Source organism: Pan troglodytes, chromosome 3 (genome assembly GCF_028858775.2).
Source record: "Pan troglodytes isolate AG18354 chromosome 3, NHGRI_mPanTro3-v2.0_pri, whole genome shotgun sequence".
In the NCBI taxonomy this organism is placed as follows: Eukaryota; Metazoa; Chordata; class Mammalia; order Primates; family Hominidae; genus Pan; species Pan troglodytes.
The window spans coordinates 15,910,820-15,926,623 of NC_072401.2; the positions used below are offsets into that span (position 1 = coordinate 15,910,820).

General features: G+C 39.1%; 1 protein-coding gene across 4 annotated transcripts in view; it reads left to right on the forward strand.

The window, feature by feature from the left end:
* C1QTNF7 (C1q and TNF related 7) overlaps positions 1 to 15,804 on the forward strand; it is a 106,480-nt gene that overhangs the window by 74,516 nt on the left and 16,160 nt on the right. Inside the window, exon 1 of one of the 4 annotated variants that reach the window (XM_526529.8) lies at positions 13,859 to 13,961. The exons of the other annotated variants lie outside the window; for them this stretch is intronic. The gene's annotated coding sequence lies outside the window, so the exon portion shown is untranslated. Of the gene's footprint in view, positions 1 to 13,858; positions 13,962 to 15,804 lie in introns of those variants that run through there. 4 annotated transcript variants of the gene reach the window in all.

Sequence of the window (15,804 nt, forward strand, 5' to 3'; positions counted from 1 at the left end):
GTTTAATCATCCTTGAAGCTCAAACTTAATGATTGGAAGCTATGTGCTGAATGAATAAATAAACTATTTATTATTTTAAAAATTCATGATCATTAAGAATTTCAGAAAATACAGAAAGGGAGAGAACAACAAACAAATCTGTGATCATAACATAAAACAAGTAACATTTCATGATATTTCTTTCTGGTCTTTTTTAATGTAGAGGGTTTCTTTCTTTTTATTTTTCTCCTTACAAAATCATATGCATACATTTTCTGTCAGGACTTTTACACACACTATAACCTAAGCATTGCCCAATGACATCTCATAGTTCTGCAGCTTGATTAAAGCTAAAGAACACACTAATAGGGCTTTGGGTGTACAAACACATTTTCTTCCATTCAACACATTATTAACTCTGGTGTGACAAAAAGAGAGTTCTGCCTGCATCTCGGTGGTTATAAATCAGGCTTCAGTTCCCCAACCTGACTAGAATATCCATTTGTTTTGCTTCCTTTTCTATTTAGAATCTGTGACCTAAATTTAGAATCTCTCCATTTCTCCTCAGTGTGATAAGCAGAAACAGCCCTCAAAACTCTCAGTAGAACCTTCCAGCAAGAATCCTTTGGCAAAACATAGCATCAGTCACTCTGATTCTAGAGTTGTTCTATTTTTTTTTCTATTAAAGTAAATGTTTTCATGAACTCACAAAATGTGTTAGTCATAGCCATCATAGAGTTCCAGTTGATGATTAAAAAACAAACTAGGTTTGGGATAAAATTCAAGATGCCTTCCTTACTCCAAATTTGTTCTTAGTCAACAGAGAATAGAGGCCAATGCCTTGAAACCAAACATATTTTTATGAAACCAAACATCATAAAACATGAGTGTGCATACCCTTACATCACTCAGACCGCTAAGATTAATAGACATGCTGAAAGCATTTGCTTCACACTTGCTCAACTGAACAAATACATCTTTTCACAAAACAAGTCCAAAATCTTGGCCATTCCCAAATGTCTAAAATCCAAGACTCTTTGCTTTCAAACTCCTCAATGAGAAAGCACAGAAGGAGAGAATTCAGATCATTAACCAGGTGTTTAAGGTTGGCACCAGGAAGAGAAGGAGCTAGAGTTGTACATTGAGGAACCAAAAAGATAAGAAACAAAAGAGGAGGAGGAGAAATAGAAAATACACTAAGAGAAATATTCAAAGACACTCTTTTACATTATCAATTATTTATTTCTTTAAGAAAAAGGACATTTATTTTCATCCACACAAGATATTGTTCATTAGATGAGTAGAGCAAGTTTGTTTTGTTTTTATGTAGCATTTATTGACTTGTTTCTAAGACCAAAGGAATATGCTTATTTCCCATTGAAAAATAGTTGGAAAATACAATAGAAATAAAATTAGAAAATACAAATCACCCATAACCTCTCTGTATAGCAATATGGCTACATTAATATTTTGGTATTGGGCCTTCTCATTTTTTTTATTTGATGCATATATATATATTAGAGATGGGTTCTCACTATGTTGCCCAGGCTGGTCTCAAACTCCTGAGCTCAAGCGATCCTCCCACTCCGGCCTCCCAAATTGCTGGGAACGCAGGCTTGAGCACCTGGCCTGTATATATTATTTTTAAACTGGAATAAATGTTACAAACCAGAGACACTATTTGGTAGCCTCCTTTTTCCCCTAAGCAATATGTTAAAAAATATTTGCCTTTGTCATTAAATGTTCTTTTAGTACACAGATTTTTAAGAACTGCAAAACAGTCCTTTTGTTGATGTGCATTGATTTAACTAATCTTTAATTATAGAACAAATCATTTATAACATCAAAAAATGTTACACTGTGATTAACAGTGTTGTACATAGAGCTTTGAGTACTTTTTAAAAATTGTTGTCTTCAAATTACATCCTAAGGGTGAAAGTGTTGGGGAAAAAGGGTTTGCACAATTTTCAGACTCTATGTATATATTTGCCAATATAAATTTTGCACTCCTAAAAGTTTATACCACTTTATATTTGCATGAACAATCTATAAATGTGCCTGCTCTTTAACTGGTTTTAATTTTTTGCATCTTTACCAAACTAATAAGCGATTAGAAATTATTTCATTTGCTATTATTCATTAATTTATTGAACAAATATATATCCAGCACTTTCTACATGCCAGGCTCTGTTTTAGAACTAGAGGCACTACCATGAACATAGGCTCTGGCACTGGGCAGACAGGGTTGGAATACCAGCTCAGTTCAACTCCCTCTGTTACCTTAGGCATGTTCCTCATTTGAGATTCCATTTCCTCCACTACAAAGTGCAGGCAAACCAACCCCCACTTAGAGGTGATCCTGAACACTGACCATGCTGACACGTGCACAGTGCCTGGACCAGGCAGGATACAGGGGCCTCTCAGTAGGGTAGGTTCCTTAGCTCCCCTTACCTGTAACCTGGGCAACCACTCACTAGAGGCACCAGCTGTCTCCATGATACTCGACCCTGCCTTGATTGTAGGGACTCAGTCCTTGACCCTGAAGTGCTCTGATGTCTCAGACAACCCCTTTTCCATCTGAGGAAAGACAGACTAATTGTAAGAAGCCAATTTCTGCAGTTTGTTAGATCTCAGGTTAGCACTGCATTATTGCATTGATTTTAACATAGGAACTGTGGCCGCAGCACACCAAATTGAGTCTCATGACCTTGAAGTCCTTCCTCTTATGTTAAAAGTCAGAGGCTTCATTTGAAAGAAAAATCAGCTGAAGTGCAGCCAACAGCCAACACTACCTTCTTGCTTGTCTATTGCATTCTCTCTAGTCTTAGCTGCATTTCCCTATACAAAAGATTTTTCAGGGGTAGCCCAAGTAGTGATAGTTTTTCTTTTCCTCCAGATCTTTTATGTTATAAAGAAATTTTAAAAATTATAAATTTAGCTAAATACCCACCTTTTATTCTTTCTCTGTCCTTCAGTTAACAAATGAGGACCTGAAACTAGTGCATTTCATTCCCATGTATTCTTTTTAAATTTTTTTATTGAAATGAAACTCTCATAATGTAGAATGAACCACCTTAAAATGTTCAATTCAGCAGCATTTAGAACGTTAACAATCTTGTGCAGCCACCAACTATATCAAGTTCCAAAACATTTTCATCACTTCAGCAGAGAACCCCATACTACTAAGCAGCTATTCCCCATTTCTCACTCCCCTGAGCCCTTGAAAACTATCAATCTGCTTTCTGTCTCTATGGATTTATCTATTCTGAACATTTAATATAAAAGGACTCATGAAACATGTGACTATGTTAGTCTATTCTTGCATTGCTATAAAGAGATCCTGAGGCTGTGTAATTTATACAGAAAAGAGGTTGAGACCAGGCACAGTGGCTCATGCCTGTAATTCCATGCCTTTGGAAGGCCAAGGCAAGAGGATCACTTGAGTCCAAGAGTTCGAGAACAGTCTGAGCAGCATAGTGAGAACCTGTCTCTAAAAATATGGTGGCACACACCTGTGATTGCAGATACTTGAGAGGCTGAGGTAGGAGGATGGCTTTAGCCCAAGAGTTGAAGGCTGCAGTAAGCCATGATCAAGAAAGGCCCCGTCTCAAAAAAAGAAAGAAAGAAAAGAGGTTTAATTGGCTCACAGTTCTGCAAGCTGTACAAAAAGCATGGTGCTGGCATCTGCTTCTGGTGAGAGCCTCAGGAAGCAAAGGAGGAAATGGGCCACATGGATCGAGTGGGAGAGAGAAGGGAAGAGGTGCCACATACTTTTAAACAACCAGATCTCTCAAGAACTCAGTCATTATTGCGAGGACAACATTAAGCCATTCATGAAGGATCCATCCCCGTGACCCAAACACCTCCTACCAGGCCCCATCTCCAACACTGGGGATTACCATGGGACCAGAGAGAAGGTTCATCAGGATAAGCCCGCATGGACAAGTGCCCAAAAGGCTTCCTGTAAGAGGCTACATCTTACCCATCAGCTCTTAAACAAAAGTTTGTTGAAAATCTCTCCACTTCTCTCGTTATCCTTTGTAGCCACAGTGATCAGCCATGATCATCTTTGCCCACTCAGCTGCATCAGCCTCCCAACTTGCTCCCACCTCCCCTCCCCAGCCCTCTCTAATACCTTCTCCATCATTGTTTTATGCACAACAAAGATCATGTTCTCCTCTAACCCTCTCATGGAACCCCATTGCTGTTAAGATAAAAGCCAACCTCTTCAGGCCCTGAAATGACTTGACCCCTACTATTTTTCTGACCTCCTTTCTTACAGGCCATTTTGTCTTATAAGTTCCAACCCATTGTCCTTTCAGTTACTATAATTCCCGAAGTCCTCTCCTGCCCCAGGGCCCTCTCACATACTGTTCTCCCTCCCTGTGAGGCTTTTATCCCATCTTCACCTGGCTAAGTCATCCTCAGGTATCCCCAGGTATCTCATCCTTAGAGTGACTTTCGCTGATCTCCCAAACCACAGTAGGCACTCTTTTTAATCTCTTTCACCAACCCCTCTTCTCCTTTGTAGTGCTTATTTCTCTTTAGTTATATAGGTATTTACTAAAAAGAGGTAGTAAAATACAGTAGTTAAGTGTCCTAAGACCACATGGCCTCAGGCAAGTTATTTACCTCTTCTGCCTGTTTTTCCATCTGAAGAATGCAAAGAATAATAACAGTAACCTTCTCCTGTGGTTGTAGAAAGACTGAGTTGGTGTATGCAGAGCCCTCAGCACAGAGTCTGCCCAGAGCCCCTGGCTGAGACTGTGTAGGGAATTGGGGGCATTTATGCAAAATGACAGAGATGCCACCCAACACAAAAATGGCACAAATGCCAATACCATTGTGGAACAAGCTTTGACGTTCTCTTCACAGCAGAGGTTAGCTTCACTAACCTTTAAAGTTACTTCCAAATCTGAGATTCTGTGGCTCTGTCTGTGTTCCAGGGACAAAAGGTGCCTGGCTGTGGGGGAACTTACATTCCCCAGGATTTTGTTTTTATACAGGGACAGGGCAGTGTAAATTCACACAACCTTTTGGAAAGCAGTTTGGCAGCATGTACCAAAAAAGACATAAAACATACAGACCTTTTGATCCAATAATTCCATTTCTGGGAATCTATCCTAAGGAAATAATCCTAAATAGGGATAAAGGCTTATGCACAAAACTTTCAATGTAATCTCATTTATACTAGGAAAAAATAGAAACAGCTTAATTGTCCCCTAATAGGAGAGAAGGGGGTTAAATAAATTATTGTACAACTACTTGATGGATATTGTTTGGCCATTAATGGCTCCAAAACATAACAGGGGAAAAACACTTATGATATAATATTAGGTTAAAAAAAAAGCACACAGCAACAGTGTATAGGTACTATTACAGATCTTTGAACAGAAGACCTATGCATACACAGAGAGAACAAAAATAACAGAAAGAAAGAAACTAAAGTGGTAACAGTGGTATAGCTCTGAGAAATAGAACTAAATAAATAATTATTTACTCTTGTTTTCCTACCTTTTCCTCCTGATATTTTGTGAGCGTATATTTAAAATAAAATACAAATAGTTCCATAGGACAAGTATAGACAATATATGAGGTTAAAAAATAGCATATGTATTTTGATCAAAAAGTGTATATACTATGAATAGGAAAAATATTAGAAGGAAATCACATACATATATGCACACACACAAACATACACACACATGGCCAAACAAAAACCAAACAAACCAAATCTGTGCCTAATCTTCTAGAATCCTACTATATTAGAATCCTTGCCAGTGGTGGGGTGGTTTTCTTACCTATCTTTGCCCAAGTGTGCTTCATTTTTGCTGCCTCCCATCCTTTCTCCAGATAGCAGTCCAAGAAATCTATCTATTAATAGGAGTCATATACGATTCTCATCACTGGCAAACTCTTCACTGGCTTCTTAATGCCCTGAAGATAAAGTCTAAGTTCCCCAAGAAAGCTTTAGCCTCAATATCCACAGCCTCCACAACGGGCTCCACCCCCCATCCTTCTTCCTCCTCACTCTTCTCCAGCCTCCCCAGCTTTCTCACTCTCCAAGGTGCCTTGTTCTCTCTCAATGCCAGGCTTTCACTGAAACCATTAGCTCTCCATGAAAAAACTACTTATTCCATCCTGGCACTTATTTTCTCAGACACCTTATAGTCATCCTTCAGTTTTCAAGAAATTGCTTAGAAGTTCGGTCCCTAAGGAGAGTGTTTCTGATCACGTAGATGAGATTATCCTGAAAACACAGATCTAAAGTGCATCCAAAGACATGCATTTCCTAGTCCCAACAAGAACGTAAACTCTAAACACTATTGAAAGAAAAAGGAATGCCTCTAACTTAAATCTGCTCCTCCCTACACCAACAGAAATCAACGTTTTTTGAGTTTGAGTAGCACAAATGTGTCAGTCAACAAGATGCATTACTTCATCAAACTTTATAACAACCTTACTTCATTTGGACATTTTTAAAATTTCAATTTATAGAAGAGAACACTAAGGTTTCAGAGGGGTAATCCTCAGAGTCTTTTGCCCAAGGCAATTTGCCCAAGGTCACATGGCTGGACAATGATGACTTTGTCCTTCAAAGTCAGCAGTCTTACTCCACAAAGAAATGTCAGTGGGAAGGGAGAAGACATGAAGATTTCTGCTAGTTTAGACTCTAGGGTAACATTCCACTGCTTTGTCTTTTTTTTTTTTTTTTTTTTTTTTTTACCAAACCTCGGTGCTCAGCTTTCCTCCCCAGCAAACTATGAGTCATTGTTGGATTTCCCAGCTCTCTCTCCAATGTGATGGAGTCTGCTGAGGACATTGTTTTGGCTGGAAGTGAATGTGTATGCAAGAGGCACCACCTGCCGCTAAATCTTTGCCTTTGTTGGGTCTAATATAGCTCTGGACCCTGAACTTGGCTCATGTCCTCAGGCACCCTCCCCACAAAATGCCTCACATGTTTTTAGCAATAAACAAAGCAGAGAACATGGGCCCCCCATTATCAGGATAAATGTTTAGAAACACCAAAATGTTCAAATAGACCGAGATGACTGAAAAAAAAAAGAGATTTGAAGAGCTTTTTCTACTAAATAATAAATGTAAGGTATTAGCACAATATTGTTACAATCACCACTATTTTTATGCCTACATAATGTCACAAAGACACTCTCAAAATTCTGTGGCTGGAGTGGCTTGCATCATTGAGTGGAGGCATTGCTTCCAGGTCTCTGGCCTTCGGATGGTTTTCAGGTGCAAACAAGAGGAGCATAGAGAACCCAGGATAGTCAATGGCACTTACCAAAGAACAGTAGCCAAACGTCAATGGTAAGAGCAGCGGCAGCTATGTCAGCACTGTTCACCCACTTCATATTTACGGAGCACCCACGAAGTGCTAGGCAACAGGGACTCATTTTCTGGGGATTATTTCAATTAATTTTTATAACAATCCAAGGAGCCAAGTACTATCACTCTCCTCATCCTAAACCAAGAGCTTGGTTTGAAGGTCAGACAAATCTGGATTTGAATGCCAAATCTATCACTCAGTAGCTGTGTGACCTTGGGCCAGTTCTCTCATTTAGAAACTTCAGTTTCCACATCTGTAATAAGGAGATAATAATACCTACTTCACTAAGTGGTCAGGACTCACTGTAGGTAGCACATAGTAGATGGTTAATAAATATATAGATATAGATATTTAAAATTTGTGGTACAACCATACAATGGAATACTATTCAGCGATGAAAGAAACATGCAACATGAATGACTCTCAAAAACATTATGTTAAGTGAAAGAACAGAGCCTCAAAAACCCACATATTGTAAGATTCTATTTATATGACACTCTGGAAAAGGCAAAATTACAGGACAGATATATGATCAGAGGTTGCAGGCAGCTGGGGTGGAGGAGACTGACTACAAAGGGACATAAGGGAACATTCTGGAGGGAATGGAAATGCTCTGTATCTCTTTTTCAGTGGTGGTTATACAATTGCATACATTGGCCAAAAATCACGAAACTATTAATACCAAAAGGGTAAATTTTACATTTTAATAATTATAATCTAATAAACCTGTTTTTTTTTAAAAAAAAAAAAGGATATTGCACAGATATGACAGCAAAGGAGCTTCTTAATCCAGATTCCTTGGGATCTGGCAGATTTTTTAGCTCCAGTTCATTGACCTGAACATGCCTAGTTATTCTTTTCATATTTGCCTATCTGATAATTCATCCTACTTTCCCCAGGGCAGAATAAATCAAGAGGTGAGGAAGGAAAAGAGCTTACTTGGAAAATCCTTCCTCCTGAAGACCAAAGGATCAGGGAAAATGCATTCTCATCTAATATCTACCCTAACCTAATATTATTTCATCTAATATTATTTCCTGTCCATTCAATGCTAAATTTCCAAATAGCTCAGTGGGTACATGGAAATTCATTATCTACTTGATCTCTGTTTTTTAATATGTTTAAAACTTTCGATAATTTTTTTTTTTTAGAAAGGGTCTTGCTTTGTCACCTAGGCTGGAGTGCAGTGGTGCAAACATGGCTCACTGCAGCTTCAGCATCCCGGGCTCAAGCCATCCTCCCACCTCAGCCTTCTGAGTAGATGTGCCTATACATGCACTCCAGCAATGGCTGGCTTTTTATTTCTTTTTTATTTATTTATTTATTTTTGTAGAGATGGGGTTTTGCCATATTGCCCAGGCTGGTCTCAAGCGATCTTCCCACCATAGCCCCCCAAAATGCTGGAATTACAGTTATGAGCCACCACGTCTGGCCAACTTTCTACAAGTTTTTAAGTTTTTTACGTTTTAAAATATGAGAAGTGATATTTTGGGCAAGGTAAAGTATTATGATCTGGGATAATGCTATATTGTTAATTCACATTTATCCACAAGGATGGATATTTATGTAGATTAAAACACTGGATTGTCTTCTACATGTGAAGTAGAAACCAGGTATCAGTGAAGGCTGTAGAGCAAAGACTCTTTTGGCCACCCTGCAGGGACCTGAGTTCCTGTTCTGGTTTAGCATAAATAGGTTATTTGGGCAAGTCACTTCTTACTGAATCTGGCTTTTTATCTGTGAAACAGGAAACTCAAGCAGATAACCTCTGAGATCCCTTCTTCTCTAACAGTGTGAAATTCCCAGTGCAGTGTAAGAACTGTGAGTTGAGATCCTGTCTTCGCTTTCAAAGCTGTATGTTCAGGGCCCAGCACAGTGCCTGGCACACACAGGGGTCAATGACATTTGTTCATTCCATGAGTCACTGAATTGCCTTTTTTAAATATGCAAACTCCTTTTCTCATAAGAACCCACCTCTTTCCCTGCAATGAAAGCAGATTCAGTTTAGAAACCAAACTGAGTCATTTCAGCTGGTTGAAGTCCGCTTGAAAAGCCAGGAAAGCGGCAGCAGGCAGGCACCACCTCTACCTGGTCAACAGCCTGGTTCATGAAATCCCACTCACAGCCCTTCTGAGGAACCTACTGACCCCAGGATAAGGACCAGAACCTCCCGTGGCCAACGGAGCCCCGCCTGGCCCAGGCACATCCTCCCTGCAGGCTTATGCCTGCCTTTGCTCTTTCCCACTGGCCTCCACTCAGCATCATCCTCTTCCACCTCAGGGCCTTTGCATATGACATTCTCTCAGCCTGGATGTGTTTTCCTGCCCTTCTGCCAGGTTCATGCCTACTGTTTCCCCCCCTTTTAGGTCAGATGTCATTCCTTTAGGCAAGTTCTCTCTTATTTAGGCAAGTTCTTTAGGCAAGATTCAACTGGGTTGTCCGGCTAAACACTCCACAATATCCTTTATTTTTTTCCTTCAGAGCATTCTCCAAAACTTATTGAGTTTATCAAATGGTATTAACTGTCCTTAATATGATATGAATAAAAAATAACCTCATTTTTCTTCCATCATTTGTTCTAGCCAAATTCTGTTGGATCTTTCTTCCCTGCCCTTTTATGACATCTCAGGCAAATTTCTTGGCTTTCTGGTAACTTTCAGTTACATGAACAATTTTATTAGTCAATTGTGACTCATTTTCAGATATTAAAAAGACAAATCTCAATCAAATTTTCTATTTTATATCCAATACAATACTTGTCCATCTCCATGGCTGTAGTTCAGGATATGATGTACCCTTTCACTCTTCCCCCATCTCCTGCCACTTCCTTTCACTTTCAGCTCCTCTTCAGTCAGGTCAGAGAGTAGAATAATCAGGAAAAAAGTGACTGAATTATTCTTACTTAGTAAGTGCTACTTGTATGATCCTCTCCTGGCTCCAATGTCTGCTATGCACTCCAGGTAGCCAAATGCTGGCTCTTTCGGGGTGAAGGTGTTCCTTGGTTGATAGCTTGCAGTGCTCCCCCCACCAGCCTCAGATTCTGTACTCAGTGATACACCCAGTGACTTCTTAGTGGCCTCCCCCTACTAGGAGGACTCCTTGGCTCAGGAAGTCCCATCACGATGGCCCCACTCAGCTGCCTTCCTCAGTACCATCTCCTTCTTGGGGAGTGCATATATTCTTGCCTCTCTAACAGCTGCCCCTGCACTCCTCTCCCTTCTCCACAACTCTACCTTGATGCCTCTCTTCAACCACTAATCTTTTCTGAATTTCTAGTTTTCTTTTATGTGGACTGAAAATGGCTGATGGTCACTGTCAGATCCAGCTGGATTTTAACAAGTTCTAAGTCGATGTATGAACATTGGTTGCCTATCATTCTCTGCTTTGTGTTCTCAGCTGAAATTCCAAGTGTATGGGAATTCCCAATTCATATCCTGTTAAGCACAATTCTGTGATTATTTCATAAATATCTCTCTTCCTCACTAGATTTTGTCTCTACAAGGGCTCTTTGTTTGCCCTCTACTGAATACCCAGACCAAGCATTCAGCATCTGACATATAGTAGCAGCTAAATAAATAAGTGATGAAGTAATAAATAAAAGAACAGGATGAGACACAAAGAAGACCAGATTTGTATCACTACAACTCCCCAGTTTGTAAGGACAAGCAGATAAGGCATCATTTGAGCAAGAGTAGATAAGGCAAAGATTCCTAGAGCCTGGCTGCCCATTGGAATCACCCATAGAGCTTTTAAAAAATATTAATGCCTAACTTAATCTACTGATATGCTCATTCAGTAGATCTAGTTAAGAGCCAGTGAGCTAAAGTGCATGGGAGATCCAAATTACGTGCTAGAAGGGTTCAGGAGAAGACAGGGTTGTGCCTGCTTGAGAATATCAGGGAGACTTTCTGTAGAAAGTGATGCATACAGAAGATAAATGTGAACAGATGGAGAAAGAGGCATAGGGGAGACATGGTTGGTAATGGCTTGCAGCTACTGGAGATGATATAAGCAAGGCACTGAGGTTACAAAGAGAAGATTCAATTCCTAACAGAACCCAGGGCACCCATGGAGAGGAGGAGGAAGAAACAGAGGGTATGCAACTGCAAGTTGTTTGGATGCAAAAACATGGTCTTTTAAAGTTAGCAACAACCTAGGGAGGAAATATGGTAAGTGGTTAGGTGTGTCAATTGTGGATCAGACTGTCTAAATTACTCATCTGTAGAAGGAGGATAATACAATTACTCACCTCAAGAGGTTATGATGAGGATTAAAGAAAGTGATGCTTGTCATGTCTTAGCACATTGTACATGCTCATTACATATCAGCTAGAACCTTCTTTTTAAAATACTTCTACCACCTAGAAAAATGGTGTGTGAGTGTGTGTGTATGTATGTGTGTAGTGGTGAGCAGAGCTGGCTTATACCTGCCAGCAAGTGCCAATTCTACAATTCTACATTCTATAACTTTCCAACTCTGCATTCAGTGAAGGTCAGATTGTTAGCTTGAAACTGACCATGGCGGGGGTATTCACTCCAAGAAAACTAACAAAAGCTACAAATCTGAACCTTCTTTTTGAGAGCTAGGTTAGCGGCAAACTGTTAGGTGCTCTGGGAACACTGATGGGATTGGAATGGAATGGAATGAATTCAGTTGAAAAGTAAATAAAGATATGGGGTAAAAAAGAGCACAAGTTGAGAAAGGAAGATTATCTGCCTAGGAAAGACAAAATAAGACCCCCTCTTTCGGGTGAGTGGCAGGTAAAAATGGAATCTGACTTTTACTCTGAGCCAATACTTCCTTAAGCATATTTTTCTACCCATCACTTCACCACTGCTTCTAAATGTGAAAATAACTGAGTGAAATAGACACTGACAAGCTTTATCAACATCTGAGGTTCTGAACACTCTCAGAGACATTTTCAAAGGTTCATTCTCTCTGGGAAAAAGAATGAGTTCAGAAAGACATAGATTACAATAAATTATCTGAGATGAAAATAATAAAGAAGAAAAAGAAAAAATCCAATTTTTATTGAAGAACAGAAAAAATACTGTAATACTTTAATGATACAAAAAAACTTATTTTATGTGGTAAGCAACATTAAAGAGAAATTAGAGAAGTTGTGAATGACACAGAAAAGAAAATATGAATATCCACAAATTGCATCAACACTTTAAGGCAGAAAAATAAGAATGCATCTATTCTTTTAGTGGTCTACAAATTCATCCACTTCTGAGCTCCCTGGAAGAGACTGGGCTACTCCAAAGCAGACATAATGGAAAAAGCCCACTTAAGAAGTTATCGCTTATAAACAAATAAATGAACATATTAAAAGGCTGTATCACCTGAAATTAAGCTTGTAAATGGGTGACATCAGACACCATCATTTGGTTCGAGAATATTAAGAACTATGAGAAACCCTGGAAATAATCAAGGACAACCATCTTATTTTGAAAATGAGAAAACAGACACAGAGACTTTATCTGATTAAAATCTGACTCTAATTTAGCAATAAGTTATGACTAGCTTCTATGCTCAAGACATTGTTTTGACCATCCTGTGATGGCATTAAGATTTTGGAAAGCCAACAAATTCAAAGGACCATTTCCTCCAGTGTGGAGGGTGGATCCCAAAGTCAAAATTAAGCTGGTCAGAACGGGGAGCCCAGCAATCTCGTTGGTCAAGTGTGTGGTCAACATCCACTTCACTAACTCTGGAAACATTCCTTTCAATTAGAGTTCTCATTGCTTGAGAAGAATGAGAGGAAAAGAAAGACAAAAACAAGATTTTTTTCAGTCGTCTAATTTCCATAAATGACATCATAAATTATATATTGCTGTTGCCAAGGAAATATAAGAAATACATAGCAGAAGGAAACAAAGAAATTGATTGCACCATAGACGACTAGTCATATGCTTTGGAGAATCATTCTGCCTTTTGAGATGTTATGATCAGTTCTTTACAGGCACAAAGACATATTAATTTTCTAAAAATACCCAATCATTTATCCATTCAGCAAAGAACAAAGAAAACAAAATCAGTGCAATTCTCATAACCCTCTTTCTTTTCACAGCACATAGAATGAGGGGCTATTTTCCTGCCATATTTACCAAGAATAGGGACAGTGTTCATTATTCCACAAGACACCATCCTAGGTCCAGAATCTAAAGGCTCTACCTCCAAAACTCTCAAATATAAAATGGCTTTTTTCTCTAAGTTAACAACTAATTTCCAGTCAGTGAGTAATTTTTTTCCTGAAACATTCACTCAGTGGAAAACAAATGAAGAGGGAAAAAATTAAGTAAACAAATCTGAAAAAGAGGCCACAACACACAGAGATGGAGAAGCTCTAAACTTACCACTGAAGGAAAGCAGGCACTTAAAGTTTATCCCAAACAAAACTGTAATTTTAACTGGTCCCCGAGTTGAGCCTCACTCGATGAATGACTTCCAGGGCCTTTGGCTCTTTGGGACTAAATGAGAAAATTATTTTTAGCACAACTATTTGGAAATCTTTGAGAATTTGGATCTGTTATTCTGTCTGGTACCAAAGCAAGTTTTTCACTGAGCTCTCATGAAAGATCCTCAGTCTCTTGTGGATTTAGAATCCTGCAGCAGCCCACCATCTAAGAGCAAGGTATGGTGTTTACTCTTTTTTTTAGAATTTTGGCAAATGTAGATGCAATGGCCTGTTCTCGTGACGGGAGCTTTTTAGCTTATTAAACAGATGGCTCTGTAGGAAGAATCCATAAAACTGAAGACCTAGCTTCAAGTCTCTGGACTGACACTAGCTTTCTAACCATAGACAAGTTGCGGGACTTCTCAGGACCTTGGTTCCCCATCTAACCTACTATAAGATGGTTTTGGGGAGGATGATATGGGCTTAGCATTGCTCTCTAGGATATAAAATGTTTTGCAAATGTCAGGGTTTTTTTTAATCACTGTGCCATAAAGTAGTCAAAACTTTATCAATAATGAACTGTTGACAATAATAAATATTGATGAATTTTTTTTTCTTCATTGAGCCTCTACTATAGACTACTCTCTGTCCTAGAGTTTGCATTTTAGTGGGGAAACAAGCAAGTCAATAGATAGCCATAACACAGTGCAATTGTGTGGCCTTGCAGGGACTTGAGTAGTGCCAGGAGGAGAAGGAGGTTAATTCATGGCAAACAGGAAAAGCAGTTCTGCAGAGGAAAATTGGAGCCCCCAAAGGCAAAGAACTGGTGAACAACAACATAAAAGGAACTGAGGCATGAGCAGCTCAGGTCTCCATCCTGTCCCAATCACAGTGCCACTCCCAGTGCAACAAGAGAAACACAGAGCTTGCTGTTGTGAAATCTCCACCTCTGCAGGCCAAGAAAATGTCCCGTTTTGGCTTTTCCTGGTTACCTATTCTCTTCTTAATGATTTCCAGGCAAAGCACATTTTCAACTTGAATTAATTATCAAGTCCAGCCCTTTGTCATGAAGTAATATGTTATAGTTTCCCTCACATGATGTAGGGACAAACTCAAGTGTTTGAAGACAAAAGAACTCAGTACAAATTCTGGCTGCACCATTTCATGCCTGTGTGGACTTGAGCCCACAGAGTATCAATGTTCTTACTTGTAAAGTGAAGGTAATAGCACTTACTTCATAACAAGTGGTGTGAGGATAAAGTAAAAGATGTCCTTAAAACACCTGGCACAGAAATAAGAATACTGGGCTCTCCCTGCATTCCAATTCATTTTTATTCAGTTTTTTAAATTATGGTAAAATATACATATCATAAAATTTACCATTTCAACCATTCTTATGTGTACAGTTCTGCAGCATTAAATACATTCATTTTGTTATGCAGTATCATCACCATCTCTCCAGGACTTCTTCATCTCCCCAAACTGAAACTCTCTATACCCATGAAACCATAAATTCCCATTCCCCTCTTCCCTTCTTCCTCCAACAGTGAGTATTCTACTTTCAGTCTTGATGAATGTGACTACTCTAGGAACTTTGTGTAAGAGGAATCACACAATATTTGTCCTTTTGTGACTGGCTTATTTCACATAATATAATGTCTTCAGGGTTCCTCATGTTGTAGCATGTGTCAGTATCTCCTTTCTTTTTAAGGCTGAAGAAGATTCCATTGTATGTGTAGACCAGGTTTTGTTTATCCATTCACCTTTCCATGGACACTTGGGTTGCTTCCACCTTTTGGCTATTGTGAATAATGCTGCAGACATGGCTATGCAAATATCTGTTTGAGTCCTTGCTGCTACGAACATGCATGTGCAAATATTTGTTTGAGTCCCTGATTTTACTTCTTTTGGATATATGCCCCAAAGTGGAATTGCCATATCATATGGTAATTCTCTTTAATTTTTTTGAGGAATCACTATCCTGTTTTCCACAGGCGCTGCACCATTTTACATTCCCACCACCAACATATTTTATTTTTCCAAGAAAAAAATATACTTGGAGTCTACTTACACTGGGGAA